This window comes from Mytilus californianus, unplaced genomic scaffold (assembly GCF_021869535.1).
Source record: "Mytilus californianus isolate M0D057914Y unplaced genomic scaffold, xbMytCali1.0.p SCAF_2, whole genome shotgun sequence".
Classification (NCBI taxonomy): domain Eukaryota; kingdom Metazoa; phylum Mollusca; class Bivalvia; order Mytilida; family Mytilidae; genus Mytilus; species Mytilus californianus.
The window spans coordinates 60680177-60700920 of NW_026262668.1; the positions used below are offsets into that span (position 1 = coordinate 60680177).

General features: G+C 31.9%; 1 protein-coding gene and 1 long non-coding RNA gene across 43 annotated transcripts in view; both read left to right on the plus strand.

Moving 5' to 3' along the window:
* The window catches only part of LOC127730155 (uncharacterized), a 242776-nt gene that overhangs the window by 85480 nt on the left and 136552 nt on the right, over window positions 1-20744 (plus strand). The gene's annotated exons all lie outside the window — the stretch shown is intronic.
* On the plus strand, window positions 374-20429 carry LOC127730162 (uncharacterized). The gene is made up of 3 exons (XR_007994985.1): window positions 374-467; window positions 12255-12362; window positions 20319-20429. It is a non-coding gene; the product is annotated as an uncharacterized LOC127730162 (long non-coding RNA).

Genomic DNA, 20744 nt, shown 5'->3' on the forward strand with positions numbered 1-20744 from the left:
TAACATTTAACCATCACACATCATTAATTATAAAAGTATAAAAGTATTCAGATTTCAAAATATTATAACCATCCGAAAGTTTTATATTTCATTCATTAATTAAGATTTCAACGATTTCAAAATAGTATTTTTAAAATTTAAATTAATCACCACACGGCATTAATCAATTAAAATGCTTCCAAGGTATTTTAAAAACAAACAGTTAGTGTAACACATACGATTACTATATGTATTGTATCAGCAACGGATATGGTCAATTGTCATCCAGGATGTTTGTTTTGAAATAACTTTTCACGCTTCCTTAGTTATAAAAGTATTTAAATAAACTTGATAAACAGTTATATATATGTATCTAAGGCCTCTACACAAAATACACATACAGTTTATTAAATGCGAGTAGTAACCAAGTGTGATGACTTGGATTTATATATCTGTAGCTTTGCTTGCAGCAAATACAATTTCCATAGGTATGTTTTGTTTTATTCAAATTTTAATTGTTGCTGCTAAGTCCTGGATTTTGACTGGGGTGGGCAAATAAAAAATTACCAGCAGTATAATAGCTTAACATCAACGGATATGGTCGATTTTAAAAAATTTTATTTCAGTTAATTCAATTTACATTCGAATAGTAAAATATTTCGAGTTCTATATTTTATCAATTTAATGTTATAAAGAAATGTAAATGTAAACAATTAGTGTAATACATATTTTTACTATACATGTTGTTTTAGTAGAGGATATGGTCGATTGTCATCCAGGACGTTTGCTCTGAATTGATTTTTCACGCTTCCTTAGTTTTAAATATGCGCATTTAGGTAAACAGCTTTATATATTGATAGTCCCTATTGAATCCACCCATAAAATATGTTTACCACATACGTAACTATGATGACTTGGGTTTATATTTCTGTAGCATTGTTTGTGGCAAATGCAATTTCCATAGGTACATGTATGTTGTGTTTTATTTAATTTTTCATTACCATTACATTTTCCGCATCTTTTCTGCCAGGCACTGATTTTTACTTAAGCAGATATACACCGCATTAAACCAAGTGTTCATGCCAAAATTAATTTAGCTCAAGTATTTGGATTTTCTTCTTAAATTACGGTTATAAGTTATGGAATAAATATTGCTACCTAGAAAATATAATAAAAATCGAGTAAACAATTGCATAGACTCAAAACACCGCGAGACACACCAACTGATAATCGACCAGAATTACGATGGGTTGTTTTGAACATCTTTATAAGTATTTTTTTTACCGTATCGTGCATTTCAAGCTACTTTCTACACTAAATTGTGCAGTACTATTGCAACAGCAGTAAGAATCAGGCATAACTCATATAATGAAACAATTGCCCTCATATAAAGAAACCTTCAAATAGATATAAGAAGATGTGGTATGAGTGCCAATGAGACAACTCTCCATCCAAGTCAAAATTTATAAAAGTAAACCATTATAGGTAAAAGTACGGTCTTCAACACGGAGCCTTGGCTCACACCGAACAGCAAGCTATAAAGGGCCCCAAAAATTACTAGTGTAAAACCATTCAAACGGGAAAACCAACGGTCTAATGTATATAAAAAACGAGATCGAGAAACACTTATGAACCACATCAACAAACGACAACTACTGGACATCAGATTCCTGACTTAGGACAGGTGCAAACTATGGAACGCCACAGCTGTCTTATGTGGAACTCTGATATTACGTTATGTTGTTCTATTATTACTTGATGATAGTTTGTCTTTACATAATATGGTTTTGACATTACGTAATGATGTTTTGATATAACTCAATATGGAGTAGTCATTACATAATGATATTTCGATATTACATGATATGGTTTCGTATTGACTTGATATAGTTTTGTCATTACTTAATATGGTTCTGTCATTACTCGATGTGGTTTCACCATTATTTGATGTGGTTATGTCATTAGGCAATGTGGTTTCAACATTACTTGATGTGTATGTGACATAACGTAATGTAGTTGTTTCATTACATGATATATACAACATTGGTACGTTGGCACAACATTGGCCTAACGTATCTACATGCATTGGCCCGACGTTGTTTTTAAACGTTGGCCCTATGTTGGCCAAACGTTATGGCTAAACGTTGGCACAACGTTGTAATGTTTTATACAATACATTGGCCCAACGTTGGTCCAATGATGGAATAATAATTGCCGATGTTGAACAAACGTTGGACTAACGTAGTAATACAAACTGTTAACAAACGTTGGCACTCCGTTGGTTCAATCTGTAAACTTTTCTATCCATATAAAGGATACTAAAATCCCTTCCAGACAACAACTGCAATAATTCCTGGTTCTTACATCAGTTCAAAATGGCGAAAGTATTTCTTTTTTTAAATGTTGCAATTATTGCGTTTTACAGATCCACTATACCATGTTGTGTCTTACATTCTACCGGCAAATTTTGTTTTTTGCCACTTTCTCTCAATCTTCCTGAACATGCATGAAATATTTGCCAATGGACGTTTCAGTAACCATCAACTAATCAATCTCTCTCCAGGAATTGTACTTCTGCATTCTATACCCATATTTGTATGAACTCAATCAACGTATCCATGTTACCTATTTTTCTTAAATAATGTAAATTCAAAGGTATGATTAAATATAATTTATTATTAGCTAGACAACCAGCAAATTTTAAAAAAGTCTTTTTTTGTATCTATACGTTGCTAAATCAGATCTATAGAATGAAAATTATAAAGTTTATTCATGATAATTCATTTATCCCATTTGTATAATATCATTACAGTTTATGTTGCAATATTCAAGCTCTGTATGAAGGCCTTGATAATTCATTTCATACAGCTATTTTCTTAGTTCTGTATTCCAACATGGTTTTTATTCACAAGAGAGTTCCTTTTGTTTTCTGCTACACTTTGTTTGGTCACTATTTCTGGCTCCGTCTTATGTTAAATCCTTTTAATATCCAGTTTAGCATATCTTCATAAAAGTTATTTCACTACATGTACCTCTGTAATAAAGTAATGAATAAATGAGTACTAGTACTCAATGTATGTATATCTAGAATATATTAAATCCTCCTTGTCTTCTGTAGTACTCAGATACCTGACCTATAAATTTATATTAAAATGTAAAATTATATATTAAAAAGAAAAGCTACTTCAAGTAATTCAGACAATAATCTTTATAGTCTTTTTCTTTTATAAATATCCTTATGTGTTGTATAGTCTTTTTTTACATCCCCCTATTTTTTTTATATTTCAAGCGTCAGCTTTTTGTGACTGATATTTACTCTTACAAACTATTCAAATATCTTTTCTTTTGCAAAAGTTTTGACGAGGACAAAAAAACTAAATTCAGTCGAGTCCGTATAATTATATATAAATTACAACATTCTTGCAATGAATTTAATAAATAGATACTGTATTTGATATCTTAAACACTGTTACACATGCAAGTGTGTGTATGATCAGGTTTCACAAATATATCGTATATGGTTGCATGCGATTTAGAAATAATAAAACTAACAAATTCATTTATATTTCTATGAAGTAGAAATCGATATACCACATTTCTGAAACTCCACGTAACAAGATACATCTTAAGACAGATTTTTCCATCATAACTTCAGTAATGGTGATATATGCAATGGTTATAGATTTCAGAAATAAAATATTAAAATATTAGCAATTTACAATTTGTTTTATGATACTAATGTTTAGTGGCAAATATTTCATGATTATTTAGGATTGAAATGGTTTAAACAAAATCTAGAAAATATTTCGCCAGAAACATATAAACTTAAAGATCAACATTATAAAATGATAGAAATTATATGTTTTAATTTTGAACAACATCCCTCAGATTAAAAAAAAAACAATATTGTTTGTCATTCACAATCGTATATATAACAGAATTTTTAAAGTTATAACTTACATGTCACTTTCTTTTTCTTTGAACCTCAGATGATATGAATTTCTCTTTTTGTTTTCTTCGTTTCACTGCTTTCTTACAAATACACAACAGGAAATAACCACAAAAGTGACCATCCCATTACATTCAGATATCCTATAAACTTAATTACCATAGCAACTATCTTTGAAATTTGTCTAACATATGGTCAACCTTATCAGAATGTGCTTGATTAACAGACTGGCTGTATCAAATATCACTCTGTATATAATTGCTAAATTATTATGTTTCACAAAGTTTAATGAATAAAGTTATTATAAATAATGATTGCAATAAATTTAAAATTTTAACCAGGCAATCTAGTATGTTAACGATATATTTTTTTTATTACAGTAATGCTATTCCAGTATAAATTTACCTGACTTATATATAGAGGATAATATAGTATCAGCGTTGGCCCAGCATTGCCCCAACATAGAGTTGTAAATGTAATTTCAGGCCATGAACACTTTCGGTATAACATTAACTTTACATAAAGCATGCAGCAATCGAAATCATCCGCCTTCCCAAGAGAAATAAAGCGTAAAATATTTCATAATCAATTTTTATTAAAAAAATTTCATATCGGCCCTATGTTGCTACTAACATAATGTCAACGTTGGCTCAATTATTCATAACAAACATGAGATAATAATATGGATTTACAACAACAACCCAACGTTGGGCCAATGTTGTGCAGCCAACACCAACGTGCGACCAACGGACCGACAATTTGCCAACGTTGGGCCAATGTTGTGCAGCCAACACCAACGGTCTACCAACGGACCGACAATTTGCCAACGTTGGGACAATGTTGTGTAGCCAACACCACCGGTCGACCAACGGACCGACAATTTGCCAACGTTGGCCCACTGTTAGTCTGTTGACTGTGATGTGGTTTTGTTATTTCGTAATAATGATTTGTCAATTCTTTATATGGCTTTAACATTACGTAATGATGTTTCAAAATTTGACGATTTTACACTACATAATGTGTTTGTTTCAGTATTTGATGTGGTCATGTCATTCTTTGATGTGGTTATCCCATTACTACTACGAGGTAAAACCACGTGACCATTTTGGAAAAAATATGTTCTATTTTTAGACCGATTTCCATATGTCGTTTGTGTAATACGCTTTGGATGAGTACCGCTATTGATTAAGTTAAAGTTCAAATTAAATTTCAAGTTATTGTTCATGGTTATTTGGTATGAAAAAGGGGAACGACAGACAAAATTAAGAAAAAAAGTACTAAAACATTTACAGTAATTCGGACATAAGGGGGTATCCCAAAACCACTTGCCGGTTTTTCCTTAGTTCTCAAATGGAAGCAGTAGTATAATAAATTCGTAAATGATTCCAAGGAACACTGCTTTATCTTGGTCCTGAAGAATAACTCCTATACAAGTTTTATAACAATTCATGGAGGTTAACAAATTTATCACGTCAAAATAGTTTAATTCGGTAATATTCAATGCCAAAAAAAAAATCCTTACATAGAAATAGAAAAAATGTGGTATGATTGCCAATGAGACAACTCTCAACCACATACCAAATGACGTAGAAGTTAACATATATGTGTGACTGTATGGTCTTTAAGAATGAGCAAATGTACAGTCAGTCAACATTTAATTTGCGCTTTTACACTGACAGCAGAATTATCCGGCAAGACACACGGTTAATAAGAATCTTTACTTTATTTATTAATTTACAGCTTCCATTTGAGAACTAAGGAAAAAACGGAAGGACCAAATGGTTTAGGATATGTCCGAATTACTGTTAATTTTTTGGTACTTTTTTTCTTATTTTTGTCTGTCGTTCCTCTTTTTCATACCAAATACATTTTGAACTTTAATTTGAACTTTAACTTAATTGATAGCGGTACTCATCCAAAGCGCATTACACAAACGACATATGGAAATCGGTCTAAAAATAGAACATATTTTTTCCAAAATGGTCACGTGGTTTTACCTCGTTGTAGTAATGGGATAACCACATCAAAGAATGACATGACCACATCAAATACTGAAACAAACACATCATGTAGTGTAAAATCGTCAAATTTTGAAACATCATTACGTAATGTTAAAGCCATATAAAGAATAATTTGGCAAATCATCATTACGAAATAACAAAACCACATCATGTAATGAAACAACTACATTACGTCAAGTCACACATCAAGTAACGTTAAAACCACATTGCCTAATGACACAACCACATTAAATAATGGTGAAACCACATCGAGTAATGACAAAACCATATTAAGTAATGACAAAACTATATCAAGTCAATTCGAAACCATATCATGTAATATCGAAATATCATTAAGTAATGACTTTTCCATGTTGAGTTATATAAAAACATCATTACGTAATTGTCAAAATCATATTATGCAAAGACAAACTATCATCAAGTAATAACAGAACAACATAACGTAATATCAGAGTTCCACATAAGACAGCTGTGGCGTTCCATAGCAAACAATTGCAGCGGGTTTAATGTTTAGATGAATCCTTAAGCTGAGAAGTGGTAATTCTATGATTAAAAAATTAGAAGACGTGGTATGATTGCCAATGAGACAACTACAGATTGGTGCAGTCCTAACCTGTACAGCTAGATAAATTGATGACGTGACTTTATGACTGGTGAAAGTTAACTTGGGACAGGATTTATGACTGCTCCGATCGATCCTATAGGACAGATATCATGTTACTAGTAACTTAAAAAGCAGTCTTGGTCCTAGGACTGTTTTTATGACCCCCAGAAAAGTTAACTTTATGACAGGTCCAATATTGAAGTTAACTCTGGACTAAGTTAACTTTGCCACAACCAGTCCTACACACAAGTTAACTTGTGACCAGGTCTGCTTTTAAAATCAGTCATTGATCTGGACTGCTCTGTCCGCACCAGACCTGTTCTAATAAAAGTTTGATCTGGTCTGCTTCAAGATAAAGTTAACATGACCCAAAGTTAATTAGTAAACAGGACCGATTCGATTGATGAATATCATTTGAGTAGTCATCACATACATGTATCAACAACTTTGGTAAAAAAAAAAGATATATCCATAGGACCGATTAAAAAGCAGACCTGTCCCCATGACTGACGTAACTGGTCTGTCAAATAGCAGATTTGTCCACAGGACGGGATAACAACAGACCTGTTCACATGTCTGGTCTGGTCAAGCTGTCCTGTCCACAGGTTTGGTCAAGCTGAACTGTCTACAGGTCTGGTCTGGTTAAACAACTATCCCATGACTATGGGTCACCGTACGGCCTCTAACAAATAAGCAAAACCCATATCGTATGCAAGTAACAATGGGTCACCGTATAGCATTTGACTCTCCATGGAGCGTTACTGTAGGTTTATTATCGCCTTAAGCTTCGTGTTTAAACAAATGTTTCACTGCATGCCGAATTCAATTTTTAGGGTATTTTTATTCATTTAAATCAACATATGTTATATTTGCGTGATTGAAACTTAGCTTTGACTTTTGACCCAAATTTAAGAAAAAAAACACTGTAGACAACGACGACATCAATATTTCGATGAGGCTTGTTTTCCTCTTTCCAATGATATAAAACACAGTCGTGTGTTATTCCGTTTATTCACATCGATAAAATTCGTTGCCTGGTCACCCTACTAATTTCTGTTGTAAAAAATCAGAAGTATACAAAAGGAGAACTCAGACGTTAATTGTCTGACTGCAAAGAGTTTTGTGTATTATTTTAAAGTGTGTTTACTTATTAAAATCATATAAGTTTCTTGTAATTATAATGTTATCGAAATTATTGAACCAATGCATAAAATTAAAATTGAGAATGGAAACGGGGAATGTGTCAAAGAGACAACAACCCGATCAAAGAGCAAAAAACAGTCAAAGGCCACCAATGAGTCTTCAACACAGCGGGAAAATTCCGAATCCGGAGGCGGGCTTCAGCTGGCCCCTAAACAAAAATGTGTACTAGTTTAGCGAAAATAGACGTCACACTAAACTCCGAAAGATATAAATGAACCAAAATAAAAAAAATATTATACAAGACTAACAAGGGTCAGAGGCTCCTGACTTGGACAGGCGCATAAATGCGGCGGGGTTAAACAAGTTTTGTGAGATCTCAACCCTCCCCCTATACCTCTAGCCAATGTAGAACAAACAAACACACAGCAATGCGCACAGTAAAATTCAGTTTAAGGTTCATGTGGACCCTTTGGCTAAAATGGCTGCATTTTCACCGCAAAATTTACTCTGAGTACTTACAAGCATGTGTATCTGGAAAAGTTTTAAGGCATAGCATGCCCTAGATAAATAAATTTCAAATATATTTTACGTTTTAGAAAATTAAAAACTTAACAGGATTTTGCAGTGCACTTTTTTTCATTCCTCCAGAAGGTGCCAAAATAAACTTAGTTGTGAAAGAGGTTTTAGAACTTTCCCACAGGTAATAATTGAAGTGAACTGTATTGATTGACATGGACAATATAGATGGACAATAGATACCTGACAGTAATTGGTGATTTAAACTGTGCACCTGAGTGGACCATATCAAGTGAAACTCAACTGTTTGTTAATTTTCTCATCTTCTGCAGGAACGAAAAAAAGTGCACTGGAAAATCCAGTTAAGTTTTTAGTTTTCTAAAACATGCAATGCATTTGAATTTTATTTAACTAGGGCATGATATGCCTTAAATTTTTTCCAGATGCACAAGTTTGTCTGTACTCAGAGTAAATTTTGAGGTGTATACGCAGCCATTTTATCCAAAGGGTCCACATGAAACTTAAAAAAAGTCCGAGTCCGATGTTAGAATAGGTAACAGAAAAAACTAAGCAAAATGACAATGATACATAAATTAACAAAGAACTACTAGCAGTTACTGACATGCCAGCTCAACTTCAATTTAACTGGTTGAAAGATTATGTCTCCATCATATGAAAATCAAGAACAATCCCTCCAGTTTGGGGTTTAGTATCATACCATCATAAAATATATGAGAAGAACATAACCTGTATCATGCCAACAACTGTTTTTAGAATAAATGTGTTTATTTCCGATGCAAAGACCATATGAGTGCATATATACTTATTTAAGTCATGTATGCACGTTTTTTTTTTTAGATTTATAACGAATCTATAACGTGTATTATCGACTAATAATATTTCATTCAGTGATTGTTGATCGCAAGTTAATTAACTTTCGAGTGTGTTGCATTTTGACATTGATAACAATCAACAAAGAGCACGCGAAGCACGTAAAAACACATGAACTAATAGATCCATGATATTTTTCTATATTTCCCATGAGTTCCCATTTGTTAATTGATCTTTTCCTTAACAGTTGTTAAATCATTTGGCGTATGTAATTTAAAGAACCAGTGATTACTATTTACCTTCCAGTGCACGTTTGTTTACGGTTTTCCCCTCGCACTTGTGCTGTGCGGTGGCCGAAGTTCTGAGACCAAAGAGGTCCCGTAGTTAAGGTCACTGAATACGGCGAAATATCGGCGAATTAGTGTATGAGAAGACAATAATTCAATATCAGTACATTTATGAAGATTTTCATAATACAAATGTACGAAGGATTTTTTTTTACAAGACTGTTCACGTACACTTGTTTTATAGTAAAACTGAGCCATTCAAATATATAAAATATATTCTACTTTTTTTTTTAGATTTGAAGTTTCATATGACTTTAAATAACATTAATTAACTTAAACTCCGCAAATATAAACCGCCAAAGCTAAACCCGGATAAAGGAGGTGGAAAGTCAGTTTTTTTCATCAAAATAAATAGGCAGAATCGTTCAATTTATTTTTGGTATAACTATTACTATGTATTTTGAAACGAATGGCGCAAATGTAGCATTACATGGTGCAAATGAGGTGTGGCGCAAACGGATTTCTCCCCTCGCTAAAACATGAGTCATACATTTGTATTCTTAAAGTTCTTAATACATCTGTTTTTTCGATGGCTTCGCCTTGTTTCCTAAATAAATGCAGACAAAGCCGGTTTTTTAAACGATCGAGTGGTTTTAAATATTATAACAAATAGACAGATCGTTCATATTTTGACATGATTTACTAGTTATACTGTCGTTTGGTCAAAATAGAAATGACGACAGAGTAAATGAGTAAATAAACTAAAATGGAAAATATTTCCTATGAAGACACAATACGTTTTTACCTTTTCAATGCTTCTTGTAAGAGTTATACATTTTCTAATAGGAAGAAAACCTATAACCTTTAAATTTCTGACGTCATGCATAAAGAATGTACTATTGCAAAGTTATTGATCATACAGGGGCATATAGCAAACAGGATATGATTATGGTGATTTTTTTTAAAAGATAGAAGTTTATCACGTCCTCATCATAATAATCTCGCTGATCACTTGATAATTCAAAAATAAATACTGCGTCTGGCGTACAAAATGTTAACCCTGGTATCTATGATGAGTTTAATTGCAGCACAATGTCTTCGCCTTTCACAGCTCTAGATGGACACATGATGCTACTTTTATTTCTGTTTTAAAATAATATTCATTTTCAAAACAATCTAATTATGAATCTGACACAGCGGATCTGTATTTCAGTGAGATTGAAACCAATCATTTACGAAACACTTAATGTGTATGTCATTTACGTTTATAGCTGACTATGCGGTATGGGTTTTACTCATTGTTGAAGGCCGAACGGTGACCTATAGTTGTTAACTTTTATTTCATTTGGTCTCTGGTGGTGAGTTGTCTCATTAGCAACCATATTACATATTCTTATTTTCATTTTGACTCACCAGATAGACACAAAGCACACAAAATTGAACCGACCAAAATACTGAACTTTAACCCCAGACTGTATCTACATGTACTAGTTAACTGCAAACAATCTAAGTCCTTTTATCAGTAAAACATGGAAAATAAAAAAATAACGAATTTGATCATTTTGCTAATATTTTTAATATTAATCTTTAATTTGATCATAAAAAAGCTTCTGTCCAACTTATGTAAATTTCCATGAAGGTTTGACAAATTTATTGATGACTGAAAAACTTTAACCTTAGACTGTATCTTAATTTTATCTGTAAAATATTTAGTCGATTTGTCAGTAAAATACGGGTAAGTTCACTATTTTTATTTAGATATTTAAAAAAAGATTATTCTCCGAACTGACTTTTGGTCATAAATAAGCTTTTGTCCAAATTTACTAAAATTCCATAAAGGAATGACAAAGTTATTGATGTATGAAAAACTTTAATCTTGGACTGTATTTAAATGCTAACCGTAAAGAACAATTAACACAATATCCGTATGTTCATGCCAGTATGGTATAGTGCCTTTAAATGATGATTTGACTTATTTTGTATTTTTTGCCAATTATCTTGAAAGCTATAATAAAAATGTAGAAACTGTTTACAGCAAAAATAACCCAACAAAAAAGATCTACAAAAAATGCAAATATGACTGAAACAATTGTATAACCACAAACATGAGTATTCCATTTGCCCTTTACATATTTTTTGGTTCTAATTTTTAAGTGTTTGCCTATTATCTTGGAAACTTTAATAGATCGATGGAAACTGTAAACAGCAAAAAAATGACCAGCAATATAAAATGAAATAAATGCAAATATGACTAAAACAATTGGATGCCTCCTTATTAGAGTTATTGCCTTTAAATGACAATTTTTGACTCACTTTCAAATTCTTTTTCTATTATATCATATGGAAAACGAAAAACGATATATAGAAACCTTGAATACAAAAGAGACCGGCAATACAAAATGAAATAAAAACCAATATAACTGAAACAATTGGATGAATCCTTATAAGAGTTATTGCCTTTTTTGACTCACTTTCAAGTTTTTGTCTATTATATCATATTGAAAACGAAATTAGATAGGTAGAAACAATAAATGGCCAAAATGATCAACAATTCAAAAATACATTTTTGACAGGTGAGCCTCTTGGTACTGAAAAAAAAGGTAAATTCAAGTGGGTTTTTGTTACTTTTTAGTAAACAAAAATGGATTTCCCTTATAACAGCCGTTTTAATTTGCGACACTCCTGCATTTGAACATGCTTAACCCTAAACCATCAACAACAAACAGAAAGACTGATTTAAAATAATGTAACCCATGAACATGTAGCAGGAATTTTCATATATATCATGTGTACCAAAGATTTGCTTGTCCAAATTTTTTTTTTTGTTCCAACAAATTAATCAAATTCAAAATTAATATAATTTTAGAACCAATATTCCCACACATTTAAAAACTGAAATCTAAATTGATGCTGTCTCCTTTCAGATGGAAGTGACTGTATAAATCCATCAACAATAAATCTTAGGGATGATCAGTTGAGTGCATCGACAGAATATGGTTCTTATACTGCACAAGAAGGCAATCTAAATGGAGGTATATATCATATATCATTGAAGAGAGACATACACACAGAAAATTAAAAGAGCTTTTCTGATTAACTTGTTATTGGCACATTTGAGCTTTGTTAAATACTTAATAAATGGCACTCTGTATACTTTTCGATTTTCAATATTAAAGAACCAATTAAAATGTCATTGTCATACCTTCTTGGAAAATAAGTTGGTGTTTTTTATTTCAAAACTTTTTCAATAAAAAAATTGTCAATTTACTCTCTATGGGAGTTTTTGCCTTTAAATAAAAAATGATGATTTTTTCATCTATTTTTTTGCATTATTGGTTATTTGGAAACAAAACAAAATAGAAAGAAACTTAACCGAAGCAATATGAAAAATAAGGTAATTGAAGATCTACAATTATCTAGCATTGCCAAAATCGCCATTTAAATCATTATAGTAGTTACTACCCTTGAACGGCGATTTCCCCCTAATTCAGTGTTATAGCTTACATGTACACTTAGAAATCAGTTTTCTTTTTTCCGATACATTAGAAATCAACTATTTTTAGATAAATTTTATTGCATACAGTAAATTCTAAATTAATTTAGTTCTATTCCGTTATATTGGGATTTTCCCTTTTCTATTTCTATTTTTAGAAACTGTGGAACTAGTTTGTAGAACAAGTTTGTAGAACTAGTTTGATTAGCATTTATTAAAAGTCTTTGCGTTAGTACTGCACGGATATTTCTTTGGCGGTATTACGGGTGGGGTTTTATAGTCATATATATATAAGTCCAATACTTGTATAGTATGTATCGAGGTGCTAACTCACAGTAAGTAATAGTTATCCCATGAGGACGCGGTTTGTCAGTGTAAGATCACCCCGATGGCCGGAGGCCGAAGGGAGATCTTACACTGACACACCAAGTCCGAGTGGGATAACTATTTTACATGCCAGCTCTTCTAGACTATATGAAAAAACACTTACGCTTCATATAATCCAGTTCAGAACGCCGTACAATAATTATAATAAAATTATACTTTATATATTACTATATAGTATAGTACCCTTTATGAGCCCTGGATACAATGTTTAAATATGTTAAATTAACAGTGGGTTTGAATCCAGTCGTCCTAGTGTAGGGGTATGAATCGTAGCTTCATATGCTTCAGGTCTGGAGTTCGATTCCCTGCATAGACACTGGAAAGTTAGTGGATTTTTTCTACATAAATTTTGAAAGTTAGTCATTATTCCGCTTAAATATTTCTAAGTTTTATTGTGTATTCGACATTCTCGCCAAAATGTTACAGGACAACAGAAAGCCTGCAGTCAAGGTAGGGTGATCTGGTAGGGGTGATCCGACTCAGATCACCCCTGTTAGAACAAAGGTTCTAAGTACAACACGGTCTGCATAGTATATTATTTACATTATATCATATTGATTTAGTGTAGAAGAGCTAGATGTGTTTTTTTGGAGATAATTGTAATGTTGTTTGTTATCTTTATTAAACGTTATATCGCACAGAAAATAAGTTACTGCGAGCAAACCAAGCGTACATTTTGACTTGTCTCTTATTTAGCCATGTAGATAGATTAGAAATGTTTTGAATTCGGACGAATTTATGAGGGAGAATTTAACAAAATGTATTTATTATCTAACAATAACATAGATAACTGCTAATGACTGTGTAATTTAGGCAATAACACTAACTACACCTGCAAGTTGAGTAGTCTCTCAAAATTGGACTTTAACCTGAGTAAAATTCAATTCAAACTGTTTCTCAAAGTTGAATTAGATGAGCAACCATTGGAACTAAATATTTGACTCAAGTTTTGAATTGAACTATGATTTAAACTTGGGGTTAATATTTTACTTTAAATTTACTTTATATTGATCTACAATACAAACTTCAACAATAACCCAGGCTACAGCTTACATTTGTAATTTGTGTTGAAAATGAAAATTTAATCTGAAATTCATTTAGAAAACATCCTTTAATTGCAGCTACAAATATTTTACCAAGTATAATTCAATATACAACAAAAACATCTATAAAACTTGAAACTTAAAGATTAAACTGTCAAAACATTAAGTGTCGTTAAGTGTATTTAAAACTTTCAGAAAAAGTCCTGTTAAAATTAGGGACAAATAATTATACTGAATGGGATAGGGCAATATGTGCTTTTTTTTTTATTTTTTAAGAAAATAAGACCCGTTACCCTCTATTTTTATTTGATATATTTCAGAAGTATTTATGAAATGCAATTCTCTCATTGAATTTTAACAAATTCTATCGTTTAATGTTTCCTCAATAAGGAAAAATTAAGTTTCCCCTATATAACCCATACAAATAACTGTGATTTTGTTAATTTCAATGTATTTTAACGAAAAAATGAGGTCCGTGGCCGCTAGTTTTCATATTGAAATTTAAAAGTTAATTGACCTAGAAGTCTTTTACTGAAAATTAAGAAAAATCTATCGTCGGACATTTAGACACTTCAGCTACATGAAACACATGTTTTATCTCAAAATTGATTCAAAAGGGGTTAACTGTTGATTGCATGTATCAAAATATAAAACAAAATTGTACTTTTTTCTAAAGAAGATGGTTTTTTTTTTTGAGTTAATTTGGCCCTGTAAATGACTGAAGATGAAACATTTATTTATATCATGTATCATGATTTGGTTACTTGTTTAACCTGCTGCTAGATGTGAGTCTTTTGAAGAATTTAAAAGTTAGGCTTGAAGATTCAATTCGACTGTTAGCTAGGTTGATGAATAATAACGGAATTTTAGCACAAAAAAATGGAAAAAGAAAATTTTAGGTTAAATCAATAAAGAGGTCAAGCGTTGCCCAAAATGATTTTTGTCAGCACATAAACAAGTACAAAATTGATTTTCTGTATGAAAGACTTATAGGGCAAGATTTTTGTTTTATATAATTTCTACATCTGTGAATCAAATAGTAACAATTCTTTGGCAAAATCATCATTTAACACACTATACAGAGATTTCATAGCTGTGTTATCCATAAAGAGCAAATGTTTTGAATTGATTAATAGCATGCACAATTACCATAAAAAGCCGTGTATAATCCGGCTTCATTCATGATCTGCACACCCATTTTCGCCACAGGAATTCAAGAAAAAACCTTCACAAGTGTTATATTAAGCTAAAATCACAAAAAAATGAAAGTTGTGTTTGTCATTACGCTGAAATAAAAATGTATGTTAAACAAATTATGTGTGATTGTGCAGAAATCCAGAACTTAATATAGATATTGCAAGAGAATACGATTTTTGAAAGTAAAACAGTGTTGTCCTGTAATAAAGTACTATTAAATAAATTCATCACTTGAATGTGTGAAGGACCATTAGCCAAAACAGAACACTGGCATCAGTTTAAAACACCAAATCCTAACGAATAAACTACATGATGTACTAGTGTTACGAAACATTTAAATATACTGAGAAAACTCAAGTACCAACTTTGTAATCAAGAAAATCTCTATTTAATATTCATAAGACCAAATTTTAAATATGCAACTGAGGTTTGGGATAATTGTGGGATAGGATATGCTAAAAAAGTTGAAAGTTTGCAGCTATAAGCTGCTAGAAAAGTTACTGGTTTGGCTATATTCACAAGAACTGAAAGTCTGTATGAAAAGGTTGGGTGGGAAACTTTAGCTGACACAAGGAAAAGACGAAAATTACAAATGTTTATTACATTCAATATAAACAAGCTCCGTATTATCTATGCAATCTTGTTCCACCCTGTGTACAGAGCACAACTGTTTATCCCTTGAGGAATAGCAATGATATCAGTGTTCCTTTTTGTAGATTATCCCTTACTAAAGAATCTTTTATACCATCAACTATTAGACTATGGAATCATACTGATTTGTACCTTCAAAATCTCAAAATTTAAAATCCAATCAAAAAGGCTAAATACTATAACTAAAGATGTACCTAAGCACTATTCATATGGACCGAAGAAATTTACTATAATTCTAACACAATTAAGATGCTACTCATCTTTCTTGAATCATGACTTGTTCAGAGTCAATATAATTGCTGACCCATCTTGTCATTGAGACTGTACATCATTTCCTTATCGACTGTTGTTTATATACAGACCAGAGAAAAATTCTAATGACATCTAAGATGGCTCCCTGATGACCTTATATTGAAAGTTAAGTTGATAACATCTGGTAATCAGAACCTCTCGTATGAACAAAACGTTCTTATATTTAAACATATATTCGAGTTTATTGACACAGATGGACGACTTCACACTAAAATCTATGACAAACGGGATGGTTTCAACTTCCCAATAATCAATTTCACATTTCTCAGCAGTAACATACCCTCTGCCCCATCGTATGGTGTTTACATATCTCAGTTGATACGCTATGCTCGTGCATATTCACACTATACGGACTTCATATATAGGAGTGTGCTCCTTACGCAGAAACTGCTTTAACAGAGTTATGTGGAGGAAAGACTAAAAATGACATTTTGAAAATTTTTTGGACACGATCACGAATTGGTTGAACTATAGGATGTGTCTGTGTCTAAACTATCTAGCGACATTTTTACCACGTCTTAGATTGTGGTTTACCATCTACGTCGTCTGGTCTGCTAAGTACCGAACGTGACCTATTCCCGAATATGACTGTTTTCCCGAGTGTGAATTTGCATTGCTGTACGACGTGTCTCGGTATTTATACATCCAACATTCATGTATTTAGTTATGATGTTTCTTTTGTAAGTCTGGTTTGATATTGTGTTATGTCTTATCGTTTGTGGTTTGAATTCTGTAGTTTTGGTACATTTCACATATGTCTTATTTGTCGTTATAGTCTAGGTAATCGTGGTTCGTCTACAGTGTTTTTGTTTTATGTTGTTTGTTTTCAAGTGTGTTTACTGTTTGGTCTTACATGAGCTTGCCTTATATTACAGTTATTTTATTTTTATTTTCTATATGTATGTAAAAGTTAAGATAATTAATCAGCTATTTCATTTATATGATTTTTAGTTTAAAGCAACTATTTGCACAGGATTTTTTTGTTTATACACAGTTTTGATTTAGAACAAAAACTGACATGGTTAGAAAATACAAATAATAAACACCATTACAAACACAATTCCATTTTAATATTCTTGTTATGGTTAGAAAATACATAAAATAACACCATTACAAACTTAATCTTATATTCTTGTACGTGTCAACAATAAAACATTCTGTTTTATTTTTAGAAATTAACCTGTAACAATATAAACGTAAAAAAAAAAAAATACTTCACTTTTTTTTAAGTTGATACATTCGTCTGACGCACAGTTTATAATTCGTTTGTCATGTCCTGGTGTGCTGTCGTGGATTCCTGGGAGGTGTCCATTGTTATTTTATGGTTTATATGTTGTAATGTACTATTATATTATTTATATGTGTTTCTCTGTCCAGGATTTTCTTGCGTTTATTTGTACTGTATTCCTGTCACGTAATGTTGTAATTTTAGCGGTATTTTTAACATTGCCATATAAGCGGGAGGTTTGGCTAGCTATAAACCAGGTTCAACCCACCATTTTTTCTTAAAGTGTCCTTTACCAAGTCAGGATTATGGCAGTTGTTATCAAATAGTCCGTTTCTATGTATGTTGGCGTTTGTTTTTGTTGTTCAGTGTTTCTGTTGTTCCGTTGTTTTCTTCTCATAGTTGATGTGTTTTCCTCGGGTTATGTTTGTGACCTGGATTTGTTTTCGCTTAATCGATTAATGACTATTGAAGAGCGGTATACTACTGCTACTTTATTTATTAAAAGGTCTGAGAGATTTCTTGTCATATGATACCGAATAGTGTATTTGCGGTACAGTCACATCATCATCGTCATCATTACCAATTTTGAAATATTGCATGCTCATATCAATATTGTATTGTTATTTATTATTATTCAAAGTGGACTTCATAAGTATGTCCAATGCATTTTACTTGAGTAAATAAAATATGTTTAAACTAAACATGTTGTACTAAGTTTTGAAGTCTATTCGTCGTTATACAATGCAGTGAAAAGAAAGAACAAAGTTGTAATAAAACATTATTTTTGATATTATATCAGTAAATATTTCTTTTTAAAATTAAAAGTGCATATTAATATAGATTATGTAAATGATTAAAGAATCTAAAAAGAAAAAAGGGTGCCCTCTACTATTTCAGGTACAAAACATGGAAAAATGTAAAAAAAAAAAACATCACGAAATAGACTGTTCCCCTTATGTTTGCATGTGGTACTCTATAATCCGTACCCTTGCATGGCAATTTATATTATGGAGTTAACAACAGTGGATCATGCATGTATGAATACTGTAAATTGAAGAATATGAATTCAGCATTTAAGTTTGCCAGTTTGAGAACAATTTAAGGATAATTCATACTATTAAAGCATAAAAAGCCATGTGAGCTTTTGCTATAGGCGTCCGTATTCGTCGCATGTCCGTTGTCGTTTTATTTTTTGCAGTGATTTCTATGATGACTGGCGAACTGCTGCATAACATTCTTCAGTGATATTACTGAACGCAATTTAATACAATTCGAAAATGTGTTTATTTTTTAACTTCCCTAGCCTAAAAGACCAAATGACCTTTCGTCATCAAATATTCACCTCTGAAACTACTGGGTCAAATGTTAGTTAACCAGGTTCAATCCACCATTTTTTTCTTAAAATGTCCTCTACCAAGTCAGGAAAATGGCCATTGTTATATTATAGTTCGTTTCTGTGTGTGTTACATTTTAATGTTGTGTTTTTGTTGTGTCGTTGTTCTCCTCTTATATTTGATGCGTTTCCCTCAGTTTTAGTTTGTAACCCGGATTTGTTTTTATCTCTATCGATTTATGAGTTTCGAACAGCGGTATACTACTGTTGCCTTTATTTACCTGAAAGTTCTTTGGGGTATTTAGTTTAAAAATTGTATTTTGGGATTGATCTATCATCAAACATGGCCGCTCTTGCTAAAATAGAACATGATTAGGTAAAAATGCAGTTTGACTCACATCTCGAAAATTAAAGCAGTAATTAATATAAGAGCAACCCTGACATAGGGTTAATCAGCATGTCAATGTCTAACTCCTCCGGAATTGTCAGAAAAACCCGACAACCCATTGTGGAGTTATTGCACATGAAATATCAATGTTTTGTAAAGTTTTTGGCTGATATCTTAAAAAATAAAGCAGTTATAGCAAATATGTCTGGGTAAAAATTATCAGCAGGATATCCAGTGGAATTTGTTTTAAAAAAAACAAACAGTCCATTTTGGCGCAATTGGCCGTGAAAAGTCAATTTTTAGTTAACTTCAAAGTGTTTGGCTTATTTCAAAAACTGAAGAAGATAGAGAAAATATTTACGATAAGTAAGAATTGTTCAGGAGGTCATGGGATATCAGTTGCTCAACTTTTAGAAAAAAGTGACAATTCATTTTTGAGTTATTGCCCTTGAAATTTCACATCAACATACATATACTCGGTGGAGTATAAAAAGTAAAATAACAAAAATACCGAACTCCAAGGAAAATTCAAATCAGAAAGTCCCTTATCAAATTGCAAAATCAATAGCGCAAACACATCAAACGATCAAACGAATGGGAAACAACTGTCATATTTCTGACTTGGTACAAGTATTTCCTCATGTAGAAAATGGTGGGTTAAACCTGGTTTTATAGCTAGCTAAACCTCTCACTTGTATGACAGTCGCATAAAATTCTATTATATTGACAACAATGTGTGAACAAAACTAACAGACACTGGTGACGTTTTTTAAAGTCTGAGTGGCAGCTGCAAGCTCTTGAATACCGAATTAGTTGGGAACTGTATACCTCATATGCAGGTAAAGTTGGTATATTGCTACTAAGGTTAGGGGGTTGTGAGCTTTTATTAGTCCAAAAAATGTTTTAATAACAAATATTGCGCTTATAATTTTTTTTAAACTAACATTTTTTTATAGTTGGATGGGGAGCATCAAGGTATGACAAGTTCCAGTACCTTAAAATTGACCTAAATGGTGTTTGGCAGATTACAAGGGTATTGTTTAGTCGGATAAATAATGGCTGGTACACAAGGACCTTACGGTACACACACACATATATATATATATATAGCAATATTATAGAACGTAACTATTTTACCTTTTTTAGTATTGTCAGTGATTTCCTGATCAGTTTTGATGTTTGATTCTTTTTTTACCAACAACAATTTACTCAAAGAAGAAGGAAACAAAACTTCAATGTTAGTTTTAACCCAATATTTTACTTTTTGAAAAAGTAGTGAAACACCTTTCCAAGTTAAAAGAATGTCATTTTGGTATATCTAAAAACAAAACTTTGAATTACCCACTTCAAAGGCATCTTCTCAAACTTGTGACGTGATTACT